The sequence below is a fragment of the Coenobita brevimanus genome, chromosome 27, assembly GCF_032717465.1.
Source record: "Coenobita brevimanus isolate Jiangsu-jjx chromosome 27, ASM3271746v2, whole genome shotgun sequence".
In the NCBI taxonomy this organism is placed as follows: Eukaryota; Metazoa; Arthropoda; class Malacostraca; order Decapoda; family Coenobitidae; genus Coenobita; species Coenobita brevimanus.
The window spans coordinates 904236-927511 of NC_136980.1; positions in this window are offsets into that span (position 1 = coordinate 904236).

Here is a 23276-nt window from a genome sequence, read left to right on the forward strand (position 1 = left end):
ACCCACGCACACCCCCCTCCCCCCCTCCCCTCACCTCTCCCACACCTTCCCTCCGTCCCTGATGACCCTGTGACCCCGCCCTGACCCTTGACCCGGCCACACCCACAGCAGCGGGGAGGTCAGAACGAGGTCGCATTACTTACACGTGCCTCTCGCAAAGTGGGGACAGTGAGAAAGAGTGAGAGTGCGAGGGGAGGGGAAGGGAGGGAGGAATGGGTGTGGTGGGGAAGACGGAAGGGGGGCGGGAAGAAGGTGGGTGGGGAGGAGGGGGAATTGAGGGCACTGGGGATGGAGTGATGAGAGAATGAGGGGAGGAGTGAGGGAGATGGGATGAGAGGCAGGTAAAGAAAAGACGGAGATGGGTATATTGGAGACGTAAAGGAGGAGGAGGAACGACAGAAGAGAAAGGGGAAGATGAGGAGGAGGGGAGGATGAATGAGTAGCAGGAGGAGAGGGGTAAGGAGAGGGACTGGATGGGTACTTAATCCAGCCTCAGTCCCATCCAATCTAGTATTCCAATATTCCTTTCCAATACTTCACAAACTCCCAGCCAGGTATCTAACATTAAGACAAATTTTTAACTCTCAATATGGGGGGGAACAAAAAAAAAATCCATATATACCACATGTATCCCAATCAACTATAATTCCGTTCTCTGTAACTCCCAATATAGAAGGAAAAAAAATACTATCCCTCTGTTCCATTTATTTCCCCTCCCTTCATTTTACTTTTCATGTTTTTCTCTGTTATATTTTAAAAATGCATAATATTCCTCCCTTCAGTAATTTCCCCTCTCTCTACTTCAACCATTTCTTACCATAATTTTTCCTTCGACGCAGTAAAGAATTGTATTTCCCAATCTTCCTCAGTTTCACTCATTTCCCCTCCCTCCATTACACTCGTTCATTAAATACATTCTTACTTTCAATTCAGAAAAAATAAAATAAAAAAATGAATCCATATTTCCTAGTCTCTCTCAGTTTCACACACGTTTCCTCTCCATTTAGTAACTCTGAATTACTAAAATGTTTCCTCTCCATTTCGTTACTCAGAATTACCCAACATACTGAAAGGAAAATGATCACTAAGTTTTTTTTTTCACTGCACTCAAGTCTTGCTCCACACAACGTTAATCAGGTTTGGATAGGTAAAATGCGCACACACACACACACACAAACACACGCAGCAGTTAGAGCTTCAGTCAATCGGCGCGGTTACCAAGGCGGTAAACGTAAGCTTCCTCCCATCCCCCACCATCTCTCTACTGAACGTCCTTTCTCCCTAATGGCCTTCTTTTCATCTTCCTTTTTCGCTTCACCCAATCTCTTCTTTCGTCCCCTTTCCCTTAATTCTTTACGGCCCTTTCCCCACCCCTCTCTCCCTTCCACTTCCTTCCTCTCTCCCTTCCTCATTCCTAATTTTTATCTTCCCTCCCTCCTTTCCACTCCCGTAATTCTCTCTCTCTCTCTCTCCCTCCCCACACACACACAACATCAAAGTGTCAGTATTAGTGGGAATCACCATTAATTCTCATACCTCTCCTGCCTCCTCTAAATTTTTCTTTCCCACTCTCACCATCCGACCCCGTTTCTTTCCTCCATTCTTCCACTTCTTTTCTCTTCCATTCCTCCGCTTCCTTCCTTCTCTTCCATCTTTCCTTACTCCCCGTGTTCATTCATTCCAATTTCCCTTTCCCTTGACCTTATCTTTTCTTCCTCTTCCCTTTCATTCAATGTTAACTTATTTTCATCCTCTCCCTAACTTCCTTTCCATATTCCCTTTTACCCCTTCCCTACCTTCTCTCTCTATATCTCATCCTTCCCCTACCCTATCCACTTTTCCTTTCCCATCCTTCATCCATCACACTCTTTTTTCCTCTCATCTTTTCCCAAATCAACCTATCCCCCCTTCCCTTATCCCTACCCCCTCTCTCATCCTTCCACCACTCTATATTCCCCTTCCCCTCCTCCCCCTCATCGTTACTCAACCTACCCTCTCCCCTTCCCTCTCATCTTTCCCCAAATCATCTCATCCCCTCTTCCCTTCCCCTCAGCTCCCTCACACACACATTAAGGGACCCAATGTTTACAAACACTGACGGCGGAGCTAAGGGGTGATTGGAATACACGTGAGATGGATGGATTACAGGTAAGAGAGAGAGAGAGAGAGAGAGAGAGAGAGAGAGAGACAGAGACAGAGGTGAAATATGGAAGCAGGAAAGAAGACAATAATAAACAAGGAAGAAAACAGTAAGAAGAATATAACGTAACCTAAACAATGACCGAATAAAAAAAAATCCTGAAATAAGCAAAGTAAAACGTAAAAAATAAAAGGAAAATAGGAAAACTAACAAGGAAGAGAGGGAAGACACGAGTGAAGAAAGAGTAATGAAGGGAGGCAAGAAGCAAGGAAGTGATCTGAATAACTAATGGAGGAAGAGGAAGAGGAGGAAGTGAAGGAACGGGAGAGGAGGAGTGACTGATGAATGGAGATTGTGTCTGTGTGTGAATTTTGAGTGACAAATGGTGTGCGTGCGTGTGTGTGTGTGTGTGTGTGTGTGTGTGTGTGTGTGTGTGTGTGTGTGTGTGTGTGTGTGTGTGTGTGTGTGTGTGTGTGTGTGTGTGTGTGTGTGAGAGAGAAAGAGTAGCAAGGACTGATTCACACTTCGTCTCTCACTCTCTCCCTCCCTCTTTCTCTCAGATAAAAGTGATAAAGATGTGGATGCGCCAATGTTTATTCTGATATTCCAATGTGACTAAGACCTTCATTCATTTTCTTTCATTTTTCCATCAATTTTTTTCACTTCGCTACTTCTTCATCATGTGCTTTCATTTAATTACTTAAGAAAATTATATGGAGGTGGGAAGATCACGGGAAATTGCATCCTCAGTTGGTAGGTAGCATAAATCAAAGGAAATAATAATAATAATAACAATAATGATGATTGATGATAATAAGATGATGATGATGGTGGTGGTGGTGATGATGATGATGATGATGATGATGAAGAAGAAGAAGAAGAAGAAAAAGAAGTAGGTCAGATCACCACCACCACCAACAAATAATAAAAAAAAAAAATAATAATAATAATAACAACAACAATAATATGCAGTAGATAAGCCTCATTCAACCCAAGAACTATATTAATTCATTCTGACACGATTTTCAATTATGTTAGGATATACCAATTACACTAAAGGCACGAATTACGTTTATATCCAACCTTCTCACAGTCAGAAGTATATCCTCATCAGTAGTCAAAAGACAGGACCAAAATCATGTCATCGTAGTGAAGGGGAGGACCTAACTGATAAGAGGGTCATACATCGAGTGAGGAGGCAGCGCATTCTTCCCGCGAGACACTATCTTCTTATCTCAAGGCACTATCTCTTATCTCTCACCATTATCTCTTATCGCTAGGCTGTGAGTGGCTGAGGGGAGAGCCAATGGGAGGGCCGGCCAGGGAGTGTGGGAATGTCACCTGATTAGTATCTACACACTATGTCTTACTTCTTATCATCGAAGGAGTAGCTTTTGGACAAGGACCAGGAAGAGAGGAAGAGGGATGAAGAGGAGGAAGGAAGGAAGGAAGGAAGGAAAAAAAAAAGGGGGGAGGGCCAGGATGGATGAAAGGAACAATAACGAAAATAAAGGAAGAAAAGAAGAGTTTTTATGCAATGGACAAGAACTCAGAAAGGAAAGTAGGAAAAGTGAGAGAGGGTGGGGAATCTGGAAAAAAAACAAAAAAATGTAGGAAAGAGGTGAAGACCGCCAACGAGACGATCGCCCTGAGTGTGGTCAAATCATCTTAACAGTATCTACAAACTATTCCTATCTCTTATCAACCAGAGAGTGACTTGGTGATAAGGACCAGGAGGAGAGGGGGAAGGAAGAGAGAGGAAGGGAGGGAGGGTGAAAGGAATGAGGCAGGAAGAATGAAGGGCAAGGAGGAAGGCAGGATGGACGCAATGCAGAAAAGATGGACGCAATGCAGAAAGAGAAAGGAAGGCAGAAAAAAGAGAGGAAGGAGGGACGCAATGGAGAAGGAAAGAAGGGAGGAGGCAGGAGGAAGGGAGATGAGGAAGAAAAGGAAAGAAGGGAGAAGGAAAGGAGGAGGAAGGAGAGTAGAGGATGGGTCTAGGAAGGAAGAAACATTAATCCCATCAGTTCGAAATGCTACTTCGTATTTTCTCTTTCCAAAGCTAGACGAAATTAAGACGATTTAATTCAGCATTTAAAACACACACACACACACACACACACACACACACACACACACACACACACACACACACTGGATAATGCGGCTAGACATAATAAAGACGACCATGGCAAAGTTAATAAAAAAAAAGAAATAGCTAATCTCTATACACAAATCAACCAAAATTCTCTCTCATTCCTCCCTCCCTCCCTCTCTCTCTCTCTCTCTCTCTCCAAACACGGAATCAGGTACAGGCGTAGTCATCGCTAGGCAATCAGATCAAGAGCGCTACCTAATCGTAGTTATCAAATCATTATCAACGAAAAGCGGAATCCCATTAGATAAGGGTAGGCTGTTACCTGGCCTGTGTGTGTGTGTGTGTGTGTGTGTGTGTGTGTGTGTGTGTGTGTGTGTGTGTGAGAGAGATAGAGAGAGAGAGAGAGAGAGAAACAGGTAATACTGCGTCATACACCTGGCCCAGGTGATGTCATTACGGGAGGGGAGGGGTGAGTTGGGGAAGGAAGAGGAGGGGAAAGAGGGATGGGAGAAGACATACGAGAATGAGGAAAGAGATTGGAGGGAGGATAGAGAAAAAGAGGGATGAAAATGAGGAGAGGAGAAGGGAAGAGGAGTGGGGAGGGGAGGGGAGAGAGAAGAGGAGTGGGGGGTGGGGAGGGAATGAAAAGATGAGGGAAGAGCGAGCATGGAGGTGAAGTAGAAAAGACGAACAGGAAGAAGAGAGGCATGGGAGAGGGAGGGGAGAAGAAGGAAGGAAGCAAGGGGATGATAAGAGAGTGTGGGCGAGGAGGGGGGAGATAAGTTCTTTAAATATCGACACAATTGGAATAAATATTAACTTCCAATATACATAACTAAACTGATAATGAAGACAAGGTAATTAAATAAAGAGAGAATAAAGAAAGGGGGGAAACAGGAAGAAAAAAATGTAATGTAAAACTGACGAGACACGAAGAGGAGGAAACGGTGCAAGCAGCAATAAAGATGGAGAAAATAAGATATGGAGTAAGGGCTGCTCTGATAGGGTGCGGTAAAGGAGGAGGGAGGGAGGGAGGAGAGGTACGGAGGAGGAGGAGAGGTACGGAGGAGGAGGGGGAGGAAGGTACGGAGGAGAAGGATGAGTGAGAGAGGGAAAGATGAAGATGTGGAGAGAGGATGAGGAAGAAAATATAGAGGTAAGGAGATGGATAGAGAGAAGACAAGTTTAAGGGGAGAGGGAGAAGAGGAGACAGGGAGGGAAGGGGAAAAAAGGAGGACGAATGGAGGGAGAGGAAGAAAGTGGATAGGAAAGGGGAAGATAGGACGAGGAAGGACGGAGGGAGGGAGGGAGGAAGGACAGGGAGGGAGGGAAGAACAATGCGATGGGGGGAAGAAGGGAATGGAGAGGAGGGAGAGAGGCAGGGAGATGACACTGAGGGAGGCGATACGACTGGAGGGAGGGAGAGAAGGAAGATGGTATAAAGACGAAAGAAATAGGGTGATAAAGAGGGAGGGAAAGGGAGAAGAGATAAGAAGGTAAGAAGGGAGAGAGAGGGCACAAAAAGTCATGAGACGATGTGCAAAGAGTAGGCAGAGACAGAGAGATGGAGAGATGGAGGGAGAGAAGAGAGAAGGGGTCAAAAGTGGCATAAGGGCTGTGGAATGTACACACGACATGACGCCGCACACGTACACAGGAAACACATACATACAGGTAAATACGTACAAAGACTACATGGAATGACGTACATACTGAAGTGAGAACAAGCAAAACAAATGTCGGGTTAATGATGAAACCCGGACACACACACACACACACACACACACACACACACACACACACACACACACACACACACACACTTCTGATGCCCGCCCACGCACGCACGCACACACACCTTTATGGCGTGGTCCAAATGCACGCACACGTACACACAAAAACACATTCTTATAACGAAGCTAAAATGTACACATACACACACACACTACACTCCTTCAAACATACACACCTTTATGGCTGGTCCTCAGTACTTACACACGTACACAAACACATGTTTATGACTAGGTTCCAATGTGCACACACACACACACATTGAGCAACAGGTCGTGTACAGCTTTCCTCCTCACACAGCTGAGAGAGAGAGAGAGAGAGAGAGAGAGAGAGAGAAAATGTGCGTTTCAATGACTGATGTAAGAATCTGACTGCACTGAGAGATAGTGATATAAGGTAGATAGAGCCTGTGTGTGTGTGTGTGTGTGTGTGTGTGTGTGTGTGTGTGTGTGTGTGTGAAGAATCAAGATAGCATGCCGTATTTCCTCGAGTAAGAAGGCTTTATTGCACTTCTTCCTTACTAGTAAATCTAACCCCTCCAGTTCAAAGCCTGAGCAAAATCGTCTGGAGATACCAAATAAAAAAGGTGGTAGTAGTAGTAGTAGTAGTAGTAGTAGTAGTAGTAGTAGCAGTAGTAGTAGCAGTAGTAGTAGTAGTAGTAATAAACACCATCATCATCATCACACCTTAATTAGACACAGGTAAGAATAACAAAAGGTAATATAAACAGGTAGGACTTAGGGGACATTACCGAGGTGTATAGAACAGGTGGTGTAGTGGGTTTAGTGCGCCAATCCAGGTGAAGGTCACGTGGTAGGCACATGGCATACCTGAGACGCCACAGGTGACGCAATGGCACTACGGACCAAGGCCACTACACTACCCTAAGTTTTATTTATCTATTTATTTTTTATCAGACCACTATAGCTTAGCAATGGGATCTAATTTCTCTATATTTTTTAAACAGGTGATACAGGCCTAGCTCTCTCTCTCTCTTTCTCTCTCTCTCACACACACACACAGAATACATGATAGACAGATGGCAGACAGACCGACACACACAAAACAGGGAGATAATGCTTAAAGGAAACTATAATGGGGAACAAAAATGGGTGGACAAAAAAAAAAATAAAATGGGAAAGATGGAAAAGTGGGGAAGGAAATGAGAGAGAGAGAGAGAGAGAGAGAGAGAGAGAGAGAGAGAGAGAGAGAGAGAGCGCAGACGGGGATAGGGGGTTGATGAAGGAGTGGGAGGGGGTAAGATGAATGAGGGGGAGAAGAGAGGTAGGGGAATGAAAACTAGGAGAGGGGGAGAGGGAAAGGGAGAAACAGGGAGAGGGAGGAGAGGAGAAGTGGGGAGGGAAGACAGAGGGGGTGACAAACATGGGTGGGAGTGGGAGGACTGACGAGAGAAATGTAGTGTACGAGGAGGGGGGTGGGGAATGTGAGGGTGGGGAGAAGGATGTACGAGGAGGGGGAGATGGGGGTAGGGTAAGGGGGGAAAAGGGGTGGGGGAGGGGAGAGATGAAAAGAGGTCGACGAGGCAAGTGGAAACGGGAGACGAGAGAGGAGTCAAGGAGAGGTGATGAGGAACGGTGAGGGGTGAGAGGTGAGGGAGGGGAAGGGGAGGGTGAAGGAGTGTGGGAGGGGAAGGAGGCGGGTGAAGGAGGGGGGAGGGGGGAGGGGGCCGGTGGAGGAGAGGGAAGGGGGAGGGGGCCGATGGAGGAGTGAGGGAAGGGGGAGGGGGCCGGTGGACGAGTGAGGGAAGGGGTGAAAGGAGGAGAGGAAGAGGGAGAAAAGGAAAGGGTGAAGGAAGGTAAGGAGTGAGTTAAGGAAATGGGAAGGATACAAACGGAGAGGAGATAAGGGATGCAAAGTATGGGAGGGGAAAGAGTAGAGGGGTGTGAAGTGAGGCAGGGTGAGGAGTGAGGGAGGTTAGGGAGAGTAAGAGGTCAGGGGGAAGGGGGTGAGGGAGAGGGTGGGGAGGTGAGCTGAGGCTGAGGATGCGCTGATTACGTGCGTTTTTCAACCCACTCAGCTGCTGTCTCCGCATAGCTGCCTAATTCGCCCCGTGTGTGTGTGTGTGTGTGTGTGTGTGTGTGTGTGTGTGTGTGTGTGTGTGTGTGTGTGTGTGTGTGTGTGTGTACTTGATACACACAGGTGTTACAGCTCAGTATTCAGGACGCCTGGTTAAAGTGAGCAGAATATAGTCGGACTCCGTAAGTCTTCCTCAGTCCAATATCAATAAATCTCTCTAAATCATCCCTCAGTCTCCCACTACCTACGACCTCCATTCTTTCAAAAGTATCTCTAAATAATTCCTCAGTCTTTACCTACGACCTCCATTCTTTCAAAAGTCTCTCTAGATCTTGCCTCAGTCTTTCCCTCAGTCTACGATCTCCAGTCTTTCAATACAATGTGTCTGGGCATCTGGGAGGAAACATATCTTAATTTTGGTCAAGGGTGAGGGGGGTGAGAGGTGAGGAGGGAGGGAGGATGTAAAGGTGAGAGGGTGAAGGAGGGTGAGGAATAAAAAGTGGAGGAGTGTGAAAGAGGAAAGGAGGGAAGGTGTGGAGTGAGGTACGAGGGAGAAGGATGGTAAGGATGAAAGTGAGGATGGCGAAGATTATGAGGGAATGTGAAGGGCGGAAGGAGGAATCGAAGGTGAGGAAGAAGAAGTGAGGAGGAAATCACAGGGATGGAAGGTGAGGAACAAGTGAGGAAGAAATTAAGAAGAGTGAAAAGAAGGGGTAGATGGGAGTGAAAGAAAATGAGGAATGAGAAGTGAGGGAGGGTGGAGAGGAAGGGAAGGAGGAAAGATGAAGTTGTGGGGAGGAGAAAGGGAGGATGAGAGATGCTAGGGAGAGAGAAGGAAGGTTATAGGAGAGAGGACGATGACGGATAAGGGAGGGGGGGGGGGAGTGTGTAAGGGAGAGAGATCAGGGAGAAAAAAAGAAGGGTGAGGAGGTTGGAAAGTTCACATTAGGCCAGGAAGATAAACAAATGAAAACAAAACGGCTTTAAATTTGAACGCTTAAAAATAAATAGGAAATCAGAATGGGTACACATGCAATTGGACACAGCTGGTGAGAGAGAGAGAGAGAGAGAGAGAGAGAGAGAGAGAATGGCAACAGGTAAGAAAGCAAGCAGGTATTTCTGAAGTCGTATAAATCTGATTAACTAGAGAAATTAGTTGACAAGACATTAGGTAGACGGATACGTAGATGGGTAGGCAGGCAAGTAGTAAAATATATGTAAGTAAGCAAAAGTGTGTGTGTGTGTGTGTGTGTGTGTGTGTGTGTGTGTGTGTGTGTGTGTGTGTGTGTGTGTGTGTGTGTGTGTGTGTGTGTGTGTGTGTGTGTGGATGGAAGAAGGAAGGGGAGGAATTTGGGTCAGAAGAAACTGGATGTAGGAAAGCAAGCAGGTGAGCACGCGTGTATGTCTCTATGTGCGTATTTATGTGTGTAGGTATATATGTATGTATGTAGGATGGGAGACACCTACATCTCACTACTAATCAACAGCACGAAGGATGTACAGACGTCACTCACGGACAGGTAAGTAGGTAGGTAGGTAGGTAGGCAGGGGGAAAGCAGGTAGAATGGCGGGTCGTTATGAGGGTAGACAGGCTGGTAGATAGGTAGAGATAGATAAACAGGAAGAAATAGATAAACAGGAAGGTAGACAGGGCACCTTCCTTCCACTTAATGCTGATCAAAGAGAAGAAAAAAATATCAATGTCACTCAGAGAAAACGAGGTAGGTAGGTAGGTTGACAGATAGATAGGGGTAAGTAGGTATAAGGGTAGGTAGGTACGTAGGTAGGGCAGACATCTACTTGCCACTCACCACTGATCAAAGGCAACGGAAAATACACACGTCACTCACAGGTACGTAGGTAGGAAGAGGGGAAGGTAGGTATGTAGGTAGGGAGTATGTAGGTAGGAAGATATGAAGGTATGCTGGGAGGATAGTAGGTAGGTAAGTAGGTTGCAAGGTAGGTAGGTAGGTAGGTTGGTAGGCAGGCAGGCAGGCAGGCAGGTAGGTAGGGTGGAAGGTAGGTAGGTAGGGAGGGAGGCAGGCAGGCAGGCAGGCAGGCAGGCAGGCAGGCAGGTAGGTAGGTAGGTAGGGAGGAAGGTAGGTAGGTAGGTAGGTAGGTAGGCAGGTAGGTAGGTAGGGAGGGAGGAAGGTAGGTAGGGAGGTAAGGAGGAAGGATGTTGGGCAGGAAGGAAGAGAGAAGGGGGAGGTATGAGGTAAAGGGAGAGGCAGGAGGCGAATGGAGGAAAGAAGAGAGGAAAAAAACTAAGAAAAAGACACAGGTGTGGAAGGGAGGGATGGGGGGAAAGGGGAGAGGCGGAGGGAGGTAGGGAGGAGAGGAGGGAACGGGAGAGGAAATGAGGGAGGAAGATGGGGAAAAGAATAAATGAAGAAGAGAAAAGAGGAAGAGGTGGAAGGGGATGGAGGCATAGAGAAAAGAGGAAGAAAAAAAAGTAAATGAGAGAGAGAGAGAGAGAGAGAGAGAGAGAGAGAGAGAGATGCAAACAGACGAGGAGCGAAGGGAATGAAATTAAAGGAAAGCGTAAGATGGATAGGGAGGGTGAATTAATAAAGGATGAATGGAAGGAAAGGGAGAGGGAGGGAGAAAGTGAATGGGAGGGAAGGAAGGAAGGAACAGGAGGAATGAGAGAACGCGGGGGGAGAGGTAGCAAAGAAACGAAGGATGAAACGAATGAACAACTGAAAATGAAGGAGGGGAAGAGGGAAGAGAAGGAGGGGAGGATGGATAAAGAGGAAGTGACACATAGAAGGATGGATAGATAGGTAGAGAAAAAGATAGATGGAGATAGATACAAACAGAGACACTGATAGATATGTAGAGTTACGAATCAAAAAAGAAGAATGAAAGGGCCAAAAAGGGTGAGAGAGAAATGACAGGAAAAAATAACTGATCAAAACAAACGAGAGAGAGAGAGAGAGAGAGAGAGAGCGGGTTGAGATTTGCATTGGTTATAGAGGGGAAACGAGGGAGGGATGAAGGGAGGAAAGAGAGACAGTGTGAGTCAGAGAAGGGAGGGAAGGGGAGGGACGGGTGGGGTCAGGAAAAAAAAGAATGGGAAGAGAAGGGAAATGAAAGTGAGGGGGAGAGGGTGAAGAGGGAGGAAAGAAAAAAGGGAGGGAATATCAGAGAAATTAAAAAGACAACACAAGTAAACAGAAAGAGTGAGAAGGGATATGACTGAGGTGGGAGGGATGGGAAAGGAAGGTGAGGTGATAGAAGGGAGAGTAAGGTAAGGTTAGGGGAGGGGAGGGAAGGGAAGGGACGAGAAGGGAAAGGGAAGGAGAGGGGAGGTAAAGGAAAGGGATGGGAAATGAAGCAGAGGGTGAGAGAAGGGAATGGGACAACATGAAATGGCATGGAAGAATCGAAACTAGAAAAGAGAATTGAGATGAAGGAAAAAAAGGATTAGAATAGTTAAACGACCATCAACAGAGAAGGAAGAAGACAGAAAAAGAAGAAGGGAGAAGAAGAGAGGAGAGGGAGAAGAGAATGAGGAAGCTAGGAGAGGGAGATGAGAAAGTGAAAGAGAGGAGAGAGTGAAGGGAAAGAGGAAGAGAGAGGGAGAAATGAAAGAAGGGAGGATAGCGCGAAGGGAAAGAAGAAGGGAGGAGAGGGCGAAGGGAATGAAGAAGCGAAGAAAGGCAGAAGACAGGAAGGGAAACCAGAGAAGAAAGGATAAGGGAAGATGACAATGGAAAGGGGAGAGAGAAGGAAGACGGGGGGGAGGGGGAGGGGAGACGAGGAATAGGAAAAGGGAGAGAGGGGAGAGGGAGGGAGGTTAGGAGAGAAAGGATAAGGGGAGATGACGCGACAAGGCAAGGGGAAATGGAAAATGTCAGAGGGAGAGGTGAGGGGAGAAGAAGGGTTGGACCGAGAGAGATTGCCAGTACGAGGGACAGGGGAAGAGGACTAAATATTGCATTTGTGTGTGTGTGTGTGTGTGTGTGTGTGTGTGTGTGTGTGTGTGTGTGTGTGTGTGTGTGACCTTCTGTCCTGAGAGGTAGTCTAGTTGCTAACGCCATAGTAATAATTCCGAGAGAAAGACACAAAGACAGATCAAATGGAGAGAGAGAGAGAGAGAGAGAGAGGGGGGGGGGAGTGAGGGAGGCTGGGTGGGTGGGTGAGAGAGAGAGAGAGACAGGGAGGGAGGGAGAAAGAGCCACACCCAGCAACACAGACAGCTGGTAGAGAGAGTGAGAGAGAGGGAGGGAGGGAGAGAGAGAAGAGAGAGAGTGGAGCAAGCGCCTCGCCACCATCCCTGCATCACACTGCACACCACACCCACACATCCTTCCTCCATCACTTCCTTCCTTCCTTCATTTCTATCACTTTCTTCCTTCCTTCACTTCCCTCCTTCCTTCGTTTCTATCATTTCCTTCCTCATTTTATTTCTATCACTTCCTTCTTTCCTTATTTTGTTTTTATCATTTACTTCCCTCCATTTCAATCGCTTTCTTACTTCTTCCTTCCTTCGTTTGTCTGTCACTTCCTTCCCTCCTTCCTTCGTGTCTATCACTTCCCTCCACCTTTCCTTCGTTTCAATCACTTCCTTCTTTCCTTTATTCTTCCTTCATCCTCTCCTTCAATCAATTCTCTTCCTGCCCTTCCTTCCTCTCCTTTCCCCCTACACTGCCATCCTCTTCTTCTCCCATTCCTTCCCTCCTATCTCTGATTTTATCCTCTCTTATAGTCTTCCTTCACTTTCTCCTTTCCTTCCCCATACACAGCCATCCCCTCCTATTCCTCTTCCTTCCTTTCAGTGTCTTATTTTCCTTCATTTTCCTTTTCCATTTCCCTTCCCAGCACCCTCTCCCTCTCCTGCATTTCCCTCTTCCTTCCCTCTCCATCCTCCTCCTCATCTCTTCCTTCTTCTCCTCCTCCTCCCTTCCTCACTCAGTTTCTTTCCCTTCTCCCTGCTTCATTGATTCTCTTTATACCTCGTTTCCCTTACTTTCAATTACTTTGTGCTCCTCTCTCTCTCTCTCTCTCTCTCTCTCTCTCTCTCTCTCTCTCTCTCTCACACACACAACATTTTCTCAATCACACAATCAGTCCCTCACATGCTCCTCTCTCTCTCTCTCTCTCTCTCTCTCAGCACCACTTTAATAACAAAGGACAATCACACCAGCACTGGTACGCCGGATTTGCAACGCTGATGAGAAGGGGAATGGGGGGAGGGGAGAAGGGATGGGAGAGGGGGGCAGAGATGGGAGGGAATGGGAGAAGGGAAGGAAGAGAAAAATACATGAGAAAAAAGGAAGGGAATGCAAAAGAGATGAGAGGGGAGAAGAAAGAAAAGGAAAGCTGAGAAGAGTACAGAGGAGAACTGAAAGGAGATAAAGGCCTGAATGTAGAGTCTGATTTGATGGTAAGGCTGTGGAAGAGATCAAACAGGTGAGACAAGGAGGGCTGGGGAAAGCTGAGGTAATAACATAACACCTTTAATATAAACGGTAAGCACTACAAATATTGCCGTTCTGTAGACCCTCCCACAATAATAATAATAATAATAATAATACCGGTAATAATGATCATAATAATAATAATAAGTACGGTATATCAAGAGCTATGGGAAATAAGCTGGAGAAATATGTTATTACTATCTACCGGGAAATTTCTGTCATTACGTATTGCAAAAAATATAACAACACAAATCACAACCATCAACTTACCTTTCTACATCCCTAATAAATTCCTTTTCAGCTTACTCTTCCTCCTACCAAACTATTTTCTTCCTCCTACAAGACTGTTTTATTCAATTTTGTAAAGGCCTCTCGTGCTGATTGTTTTGGTTAATATCTAAATCCCCCCAGCTCAAAAATCGTCTTAAAAAAAAAAAAAAAAAAAAAAGCCTGATCGTTGCAATAAAGATCGTCGTACTGAAGGGGCTGAGACCCCTGCTAGTGAGCGGGTGAAAATGGTGTACATTATGGTATTAAAAAGGTATTATTATTATTATTATTATTATTATTATCATTATTATTATTACTACTACTACTATTATTATTAATTATCACTATTATTGTTGTTGGTGGTGGTGATATTACCGTATTATTATTATTACTACTACAACGACTGTTATTATTATTACTATTATTATTATTACTGTAATAAAAGTTTCAATCGTTTTTGGGAAGGAGTAAAGATGTATAATAATGCAACACACATTATTTCACTATAATTATCTATCAGAGCCGTCAATAGATACAGATGAGTGAGATGATGATAACAATGAATGATGACGATGCTGAACACTACGTAACCCACACCAAATACTACAAATTCCATAACTTGCCCTATTACTCCACTATCGCACTCCCTATCGCTCCTTATCACAACTACTATCACCCTAACCACTCCAATTCCTTATTACCCAAGACCCCCTCCATCAACCTTTGAATTCCTTAATGAACCCCCCCATCCCCACACCCTCTTCCACCCCCTTGCTCTTACCCAATGAGAGGCGCGCTTACATCAGAGCCCACCAATCAGAGGGGCTCTCACTATTAAGCCCGGCCAATCAGAGCGAAGCCTTACACACCTGATCCCCCGCCCGGAAATCAGTGTTGTTTACAAGACCATTGCGTCACACACACACACACACACACACACACACCAGTTGCTTCACGCTGGATATCATTACTATAACTTTTTTTTTTTTTTTTTTGGGGGGGGGCCACAATGAAGCGGAATTTGAATAACCCGCAATGTCGTATTACAAGTGGCTTTTTCAGACGTTGTTAACACCTCCTCCTCAGCGATTTATGCGGAGGGATTCGCGAAAATACACACTACCATATTTTTTTGTACGATTTACGCAACCTGAGTAACACAGGATGGGGTTGAACTAAAGTACGATTGTTCTAACCTGGTAGATTCCTAACACCTTTCAACTTGCGGTTACATGTAATTAGATTGGGGGGTGGGGGACATTTGGAGAGGACGGAGAGCGAAAGACAGACGAGGAGAATGTATGTGAGTGAGATGGAGGGGGGGGGGGAGAAGGATGGGGAGGCCAAGGATGAGATGGAGGGAGGGAATGGAGAGGTATATGAGAGAGGGGGTGGGGGGTGTAAGTTGGGAGCACGGCAGTGAAATGGCGGGGGACAGGGTGACATGGAGGCGATTCGTCTGTGGCCATCCCTTACGGGATTAAGGCGTCTGGCAACAGAAAGACAGATAGATAGATAGATCTGGCTAGTAACCAAGTTCATTCCTACCTCATGGCTAAGGATCAAGGCGTTACATACCATCATAACTTCCTGCTTTTCGATACTTGTTTTTAGTTTATAGTTTTGTGAGTATAATCTTCCCTACAAGCATCAGCCTCGAATGGAGCAACACGTTTCTTGCTGCATGCTTTCCTTTGTACTCCTTCGTATAACTCAATATTCAAGATGGAGTGACCCAGCTCCCTCAGATGAAAAAAAAAATGGTAATGTTGTAAGATGAGTTTTAATTTGTACTTCTGTATATCAAATTTCACTTAACTTCTTAAATACTGTCGACCTACGTATTTTACCTGGCCAATTCTAGATTATACTCGCCTGAAACACACACACACACACACACACAGCTTCCTATAACACTTCCGTAAACCCACGTGGAATTAATGCCATCAGGTGCAGGGCGTTCACCTACCTTTTAATTAACCGGAACAAAAGGTAACCCAGCCGCGGAACACTACACCTCACACACGGTAAAAAGGGGCAGGGGGATTTTTTCGATGCTTTCTTTTCTCTTTCTTCACCTCTCTCTCTCTCTCTCTCTCTCTCTCTCTCTCTCTCTCTCTCTCTCTCTCTCTCTCTCTCTTATTTCACCCCTTTCCACGTATCAGATTTCTTCTTTTTCCTCTTCATTTGTCCGATTTGTTTCATTTTCCCCCCTTATAATATTTTTCTCCCCTCTCGACAAATTTATCGGGACTATGGAAACTCATGCAGTACGGTGAATTGAACAGGTAACGGACGACTACGAAAGTGAAAAGGAAGAAATAACGAAATGCATCTTGGATTAAAATGGCTCAGGAAAACTGCGGAGGTAAAACAGGAAGGAAAGATGAGAAAATGTCTTGATTTAAAATGGTTTAGAGAAGACTACGGAAGTGAAAGAGGAAGAAAATATAAGAAAATATGTCTTGGATTAAAATGGCTTAGGGAAGACTAATTAATAATCTTTTTTTTACAACGGGAAATAAACCTGAACTATGATCCACTCTGAATAAACTGGGATTCCAACACGAGATGCCAGAATTACCAGCCCAGTCTATCAAATTCACGGTCTAAGGGACCCACTGCAGGAGGTTTGGGTGAAGTCGGGTCACTACTCCACTTACAAGATATAAAACTGCGTCCCCTGAGCTCATCATACTCGCAAAGCATCGTAAGAAAAAAAAAAGGGGGGTGGGGCCACTACTCCACCTACCGGTACAATATATATATATATAAAAAATTGTTTCCCTTGGGCTATCATACTCGCAAACCACCTTATTAAAAAAATATATATATATATCCAAGACGTGAAAAGCAGTCACGATTTAAAAAAAAATTATCTTTGTTACAATGAATACACATTAAATCTATACTACCCTATCGTGTCATGATACATGATTAAAAATACACTACCAATAAAAAACATCCTGTCAAACACTAAGATTACTTCATCCATCAGACAATATATAAGGAAAAAAACACACATCTGTTTATAAGAGGTGAATCAGAGCACCTATTCCATCACACAAAATAATAATAATTAGAACATGAAAAAATATGTATGCTACGAGAAGTATGAAGGAACATAATTCATTCAAGAACACACACACAAAAAATGGGTACATGAGTGGAAGAGTGTAATGATAAAATATAAAACTGGTAATGTAGAGCATAGAGTACAGAACTGAGAGTGTAATATGATGTAGTACAAAACGCTAGGTGTACAGGGTAGTGAGTACATGTGAGGGAAAGAATGTCATATGATAATAAAATACAAAACTGGTGGAACTCTGCAATGGTCAGTGGGGAGACAGAGTTTAGTATAATAACAAAACAGAAAACTCGAGGTACAGAGGTTGTGTGTGTGTGTGTGTGTGTGTGTGTGTGTGTGTGTGTGTGTGTGTGTGTGTGTGTGTGTGTGTGTGTGTGTGTGTGTGTGTGTGCGTGCGGTGAGCTAATACAAAACCCTGATAACACACACCATAAAAGCAGTAACAACGTAAATCCGACACTGATACCAACTGACCTGGTGCCAGACAGACAGATGGGCTCAGTGCGTCATAGCTGCTGAGGCCTCCCCGTGCTGGTGGTGCTGCTGACTCTATACTGGCACTATCCCCGCCCACTCCAGCCTGTGTGGGCAAAGAAATACGCACGTTAGATTGCATCAGGTTGGGTCGAAGTGGCTAACGATGGGAAAGAGTACATTTGATGGGGTTAGGAAGAGACTGGTTAAGTTAGGAAATATGTGGTGAGGCTGGGATATATTTGGTGAGGCTGGGATAGATTTGGTGAGGCTGGGATAGATTTGGTGAGGCTGGGATAGATTTGGTGAGGCTGGGATAGATTTGGTGAGGTCAGGACATATTAATCTCAGGTCAGGTTAAGCTAAAGAAGGGTGTGGTGAAAAAGAGTAGATGTGATTAGGTTAAGAAAGACTAGGTTAGGTTGGGTTTAGCAAGGAATAGTATGGTAAAATACAGTAAGGCAAAATAATGCATAGTCAATTAAGATAACGTATGATTAGGATAAATAATTAAGAACATTGGAGGCTTACTGGGCTATGATAAGGGTATGTACTGGGATAAAAACCATTTCAAGATTATTTATATATATTAGTAAAGATACGGAAGAGCAAGGGAAGGCAATGAACAATAAGGTAAACCAAGGATAAACTACGCTAAAATAAAGAATAGCAAGATGAGGCAAGATACGATGTAAAGTGTTATGATATTCAAGATGAGGCAGTATAAGGGAAGGTAATTTAAGGTAGGGCAAGGGAAAATAATGTTAGGGAAAGGAAGATAAAGAAAAGTTAGGAAATGCAGGACTAATATAGTGTAAGGTGTGGGTAAATTCAGTGCCAAGATTAAGAAAGGGAAGATAATATATTGGCAAGGCATGATAAGGGGAAGTAAGGTATGGTAAAGAAATGCAGGTTGAGGCAAGATAAGGTGTAAGGTGTCTGGATATTCGGTGTCACGTAGGAGGCTTTGTTAGTGGAGAGAGAGAGAGAGAGAGAGAGAGAGAGAGAGTTACTTATCCCTCTCCTCCATTCTCTTCTGGCTCATCACTACCTCCCCTTCCTTCCTTCCTTCTTCCCACTTTCATTCATTATCCCTCAACATCCTTCCCATTACTCCCTCCCTGCATTCCTTCCCTCCCATCCTCCATCCTTTTCTCTCCCTCCCTCCTTCCTCCTCCTTTTCTTTCTTCCCTCTCACCTTCACGCCCTTCCGTCCCTTCTTCCCTTCCAGCCTCCATCCTTTTTATCTCCCTCCCTCTCTCCTTCCCTCTGTCCTAACTCCCTTCTTTCCCTTCATATTTTCTTCCATCCTCCTTCCTTCCTTCCGACTACATTTCCATCTCTCTCTCTTTCTCTGGTTTTCTTTTAATTACCTCACACACTCCATCCGTCCTTCTTTCTTCCTTCCTTCTTCTTTCCTTCATCACATCCATCGTTTAGTCTCCTACTCTCCTTCTTTCCTCCCTCCCTCCTAACCATTCGGAGTGAAGATTTACGGGGTTTATAGAGCCAAGTCAGCCGTTCTCTCTCTCACTCTCTCTAACTCCTCTCTCACTTTTCTCACTCGTAATTTTCCGTCCTAGAATATCTCCCTCTCTCTCTCTCTCTCTCTCACACACACACACACACACGTTTGAAGGTCATAAATCATCTGTGGTTTACATTCTTCCCATTTCCATCTCCCTTTATTTACCCAGTTGCTCTCTCTCTCTCCTTTCTCACCACCCTCCCCTCTTTTGACCATCGCTTTACCTTTCTCACCTTCCTCTTTCTCTGTTTTTCTCTTTCCTCACCTTTACTCTGCTCTCTCTCTCTCTCTCTCTCTCTCTTTCTCAACACGTAGCTTGATTTTCCGTTAATCTAATTCACAAGCACTTCCCTTCACCATTCTCTCTCTCTCTCTCTCATCCATCTTGTTCACTGATGGAATTCTGGAGGGTAAAGGGGGTAAGAATGGAGAGAGAGAGAGAGAGAGAGAGAGAGAGAGAGAGAGTGTGTCAACCACCCTATTAGGAAGGAGGAAAGGATGGATGGACAAGGGAAACGACAGAGAGGAAAGAAGAAGAAGACAGAAGGAAGTGAAGAGAGGCCAAGAAAGGAAGAAAGGTTAGGAAGCAAAAGGGCGTGAGGCTGAAGGGACAGGAAAGAAGAGAATGACAAGGGAAACAAGAAGAGCGTGAGACAGAGGGAAAAAAACAACATACAGACGACAAAAATACTCTCTCTCTCTCCCTCCTCCCTCTCTCTCTTTCTCCCTCCCTCCCACTCTCTCTCTCGCTCAGCTCAGATTTCCCACCCCTTTCTCTTTTCAAATCTTTCCCTCCCCTCTCCTTCTACACTCACTTTACCTCCCCCCCTCGTCTCTCTCTCTCTCTCTCTCTCTCTCTCTCTCTCATCCATCTTACTCCGATACAATCACAAAGGGGGAAAAAAAGAAGGATGGGGGAAAGTGGAAAACCTGAAAATGAAATCAAGGAACAACACATGGAGAGTTACATAGAGTTACATAGATACACAGACCACACAGACCTTACGGTCCCTACGAGGTGGTCCGGCCTTAATCCTAATATAGTGCATAGGAGCAGGAGAAAAGGATAGCACAGCAGAAGGCTCTCTCCCCCACCCTCCAGACCCTCCGGCATTAGCCGTACAGGAAACAAGAGAGGAAGTAATACCTCGCAGGAATGAAAAACCTGAAGGAATTTTATAGGATCGGCAGAAAGTAGAATAATATGGAAAAGGAAAATTTGGGCATACAGCCACATACTTACTCTATGCATGCATTTTTTTTTTTTTTTTTTTTTTTTTTTTAATCAGAAGATGAACAGAATGTTTATCTATTATATATATTCTAAAATATTGTCTGTGTCTAATAGACACATGAATGCAGACGCGAATATGCAAATTGCTCCATCCTAACTAAACGATACCAATTGCGTCAAGATACATGTCCAGTCTCTTTTTAAACATATTTATGGTACCACTCTCAATCACATTCCCAGGGAGTTTATTCCATTCGCTTAAAACAGAGAGAGAGAGAGAGAGAGAGAGTATAACAGGAAACAGGTGAATGAAAAAAGGAAGAAAGCGAGGGAGGAAAGACAAAGAACGGAAAATGAAGCCACAGAGGCAGAGGATGGGAAGAGAAAGAATGACGAAATAAGAATACAAAGGAATGGAAGAAGAGGGAGAGAAATCGGAAGGAAGTAGGGAAGGAAAGCAAGGCAATGGAGGAGAGAGAAAAGGATGGTAAAGAATGAATAAGAAAGGAAAGATGGATGAATGAAACAGGAAAGGATGACAAGACAAGGGAGTAGAGAAAAAGAGGAACAGGAAAGGAAGACATGGCATGGAAACAGAGACAAAGAAGGAAGAATATGAGAGGAGGAGGGAAGGAGGAAGAATGAAACAGTGAAGGACGACAAAGCAAGGGAGGAGAGAAAAAGAAACTGATGAGAAGAAATGATGAGGAAAGAAACGTGAAGGAAGAAGCGAAAAGAGGAAAATGAAAGGACGAAATAGAAATGAGGAAAGCTAAGGAAAGAGGTTATGAAAAGGAAGAAAGAAAGAAAGAAAGAAGTCAAGGGAAAACAGAGATGAGAGGAGGGAAAGAAAGTGGAAGAGAAAGTAGAGATGGAAAAAAAAAAAAAAGGGAAGTAGGCAAGCAAAGGGAAGTGAGGAAGAAGGGGAGTAAAGATGAATATGACAAGGAGCAGAAAACCTAAGACAAAATGGTTAAATACAGCATACATCCCACAACTATACTCTCTCTCTCTCTCTAACTCAGGCATTACAAGCCTAAAAATCCTACCCCCCTCTCTCTCTCTCTCACGCAACGAAACCCACCCTCATACTGTACCAGACTTTCACAAGCTGATACGATTTACTCAAAACAGTGTAGGTGGAGGACTGATGAAGGTGGAATAAGATGGCAATAAAGTAAGGGCTGATGGAAGTGGAATGAGACAGCAATAAAGGAAGATAATTAAGATAGTAAAATAGTGGATGAGAAAAGTGGAGTAAAGTGTACGTTGGGGAGGGACTGACGGCCACTTGAGGATCCACCGCCACAGGGGAAGGATCACAGTCGTATTTTCCCAAGGTGGCGCATACCTTCCCACGCTGCCCCCTCACTCTCCCAAGACACTCCCCTGCTTCCTTCCTGCTCTCTCTCTCTCTCTCTCTCCTAATCATCTTTGCTCTCTTCCTCCACCTCAATGTTTTTAGTTTCTCCCCCCCCCCCCTCAGCACGCCGCAAACCTTTGTAAATAAAGAATGAGAATGGAAAACTTTTACATTCCTCTCCTTAACACCTCCACTCCTCCCCCCCCCCTCCTCTCCCTTCTCTCTCTCTCTCTCTCTCTCGTCCTCAATCTCCAAACCTCATTAAAGTGTCACTCTTCCAGCTTCCCTCCCCCTCTCTATCTCTCCTTTTTCTCCTCGTCCCTCCACATCTCCCTCCAATACATTTTTTTTCCCTCCCACTCAACTCCTAAGGCTCATCATTTGTAACATCATCACCACCTTCACCATAAATCATCACCATCACCATAAATCATCATCACCATCACCATAAATCATCACCACCACCATCACAAATCATCACCACCACCATCACAAATCATCATGAGCAACAGCACCATAAATCATCATCATCAGCAGCATCACCATTAATCATCATCATCAGCATCAGCATCACCATCAAATCATCATCACCATCGTCAGCATCACCACAAATCACTATCACCATAAATCATCATCATCACCATCACCACCAAAAGTTTCATTACCATCATACCCATCATCATCACCATCATCACAAATAGCAAAAGTTTAATTACCATCATACCCATCATCATCATCATCTTAATCATACTGGCCAAGGAGGGGGTAAGACATAACACACAAACCCCCCCAAAAAATATGGTGAGTATATCTAGCAACAGGAAGAGCTGCTACCATCATCAATCATTATCAACATCACCACCATTATCAATCACTATCAGCATCACCACCACCATCATCAATCATTATCATCACCATTATCATCAATCATCATCAACATCACCACCATTATCATCAATCATTATCAACATCACCACCATTATCATCGATCATTATCAGCATCACCACCACTATCATCAATCATTATCAACATCACCATCATCAATCATTCTCAACATCACCATCATCAATCATTCTCAACAACACCATCATCAATCATTATCAACATCACCATCATCAATCATTCTCAACATCACCACCATTATCATCAATCATTTCAACATCACCACCATTATCAACATCACCACCATTATCATCAATCATTATCAACATCACCACCATCATCAATCATTATCAACATCACCACCACTATCATCAATCATTACCAACATCACCACCATCATCATCAATCAACATCACCACCATCATCAATCATTACCAACATCACCACCATCATCATCAATCATTATCAACATCACCATCATTCTAACTCTACAGGTATATCCCACAAGAAATTAAAACAAATGAATGAAGTACTACCATGCACTACAAAGTCCCCTACCGGATGATAACCATACATATGTACTTAACCTTGCGAGTACATGACTGGTTGTTCCACGCGATGCACCGTCATGGTATAGGGAACAGTTGCGTGAAGTTATATCAAAATCTGTCCATGCATGTGGAAGTTACAGAGCGAACACGAAACTGCGAACGGACTGACGAAGCCGCGCAAACCTATAGGATTAATAAATAAAATAAACGACACGAGTACAATCCAAAACCAAAAATAAAACGGCGAAGTAAACGATAAATAAAAATAACCAGTAATTCAATGGACCAAATTCCACTTCTTTACAGCTATTGAGAATTTGTGGGAAAGAGATGTTGCGGGAAACTGCCTGAACAAATACGAGGGCGTAAATTAGGTTATGATGATACATGAAT